This window comes from Gigantopelta aegis, chromosome 14, assembly GCF_016097555.1.
Source record: "Gigantopelta aegis isolate Gae_Host chromosome 14, Gae_host_genome, whole genome shotgun sequence".
Classification (NCBI taxonomy): domain Eukaryota; kingdom Metazoa; phylum Mollusca; class Gastropoda; order Neomphalida; family Peltospiridae; genus Gigantopelta; species Gigantopelta aegis.
The window spans coordinates 6,965,062-6,967,391 of NC_054712.1; positions in this window are offsets into that span (position 1 = coordinate 6,965,062).

The following is a 2,330-nucleotide window of genomic DNA, read 5'->3' on the forward strand; positions in this document are numbered from 1 at the left end:
CTCGTTCCAGCCAATGCACCACTATTGGTATATCAAAGGCCGTGGTATGTACTATCCTGTCTGTGGGCTGGTGCATATAAAATATCCCTTGCTGCTAATCAAAAAGAGTAGCCCATGAAGTGGCAAGAGCGGGTTTCCTCTCTCAGTATATGTGTGGTCCTTAACCATATGTCTGACGCCATATAACCGTATATAAAATGTGTTGAGTGCGTCGTTAAATAAAACATTTCTTTCTTTCTTTCTTTCTTTCTTCTTTCTGTTTAACCAGTTGTGGTACACTGGATGGTAAAGGGAGAGTAAACTAAAACATGAGCCTTATGTATTGGAAAGATGCATACCCGGACCACCAACACATACTGACACTTTACCAAATGAAAAACGCGTAACTTTAGTGTTAATAAAAAACACGTGATTATTCCTGCTAACTGGGGGCAGCCATTTTCTTTCCTTTTCGAGGCGTCCGGGTCAGCTAGCTTGGGGCGAAGTGACGTCAGCTCCCGACCATCTCCTGTATGTACAGTGTAAACAAAAGCAATAATTTTCGACAAGGCGCTTTTCTTTGATCAACCTGACTTGTAAAACAGCATAAATGACGTAATAATATAATAAACTATTTAACTAAATATATTTCAAGTTGCATTAACGGAACAAAATGGGGTTATAGTATTTTTCTCTTTAACTAATCCAAAGGAAAAATGTACACTATTAGGCCTATTGATATGCTTCGTTGGAGCAAAAACGACAATCCACGATACCCAAGTGATAATTTTCTTTTCTTTGGGACTACGTAATTGGTCAGTTCTGTGTTTTCAGATGGGAAAGTCTACTTAATCAAGTTTTACAGAACTATTTACAGTAATAAATCATGTCCATTACCATTTTAGGGACGACAGGTAATATTACACAATACCGGTGTGTATTTTTGTGTCTAGACAGCGTCAATTAATTGGCTCGTCTGGTTACCAATCAAATACACACCTGCCAATCAGGAATCACAGGTAGAAGCAACTAACAGCATATACCAATTAACTAAGAAAACACCCCGTGTATCAAAACATGGATACTTATTTCGACTTATTGTGTAGCCACTTTGACAATGGTGTTTTATTTTGTACTGAAAAATAATATATACTTATTTCTGGCTTACTGGGATGTATATTATTACAGAACATTGCAATGTATGACTATTTTATCATACCGCAAAAATCTGGTAGATTTGTTCCTCTCATTCTAAGGCTCATTCCTGACGTTACGCGTTAGGTATTACGTAACCACCAGCTCGTTAGAGGGTGTATTCATTGGAATGGAATAAAAATGGCTGCGCCCGTTATATCTAATAGCCGTCACATTTAACCGTTTTGTTAATTAAATATAACAATATACTTGTTGATATTAAGCAATTATATATGTGCATTATATGTCTTTGAATATGCATACCGGTCCAAAAGCCTTGCTTAAGCATTCCTTTAACGGACATGAGCGACGCGAGCGACGTGAGCGACGCGAGCGAATCTGTCGCGTCGTACGCGTGCGGTTAGGATGCAGTAAATAAAATCAATGATTTCTAAAATAACCGCTCGCGTCCGGTTAGGTTACAGCTTAACCGGACGCGAGATTAAAAAAAAAAAAAAAAAAAAAAAAAAAAAAAAACCAGTAACCAAACTAACCCCACCCAAAAATAAAATACAAAATACTCCCCCCCCCTCGACTCACACACACGCCAACAACCCCCCCCCCCCCAAAAAGAAAAAGAACAACCCCCCCCCCCCCCCCCTAAAAAACCCCCACAAAAAACAACAACACAACAACCCCATAACCCAGACGAACACGCACATTTTCTATCTATATTTACAGTGGCATGCTTTAATCACATTTGTATTATTATTATTATTAAAAAGTCAGCCTTTTTGTTTTGCAAATGTATTTTTATTAGTCAGCTTAAATCAAGAACTCCCCCACCAAAAAACACCAACGAACCCCCCCCCCCCCCCCCCCAAAAAAAAAAATCGTGACCACCTCCCCACCACCAACTTTTTTTCTTCAAAATATTTTCACTATCATTAAACAGACTATCGTATTAATTTTTTTAGTCCCGGTCACTAGCTTTCGTCACGTGTTCAATCAAACGCCCATGTGCACTGCCTTTATTTTTTATGTAACATTGCTTCACTATTTAAATTATGCATAAGAGGTGTTGATAATGAATGGGGTATTGTTGCACTGTCCTGATAGGCTAAATAAAAAAATATATTAAGTTGCGAAAACAACAACGTCCGCTTTGTATTCCTTATTTTCCGATTTTACGTTTATAACGACGTTAGGGTTCATGA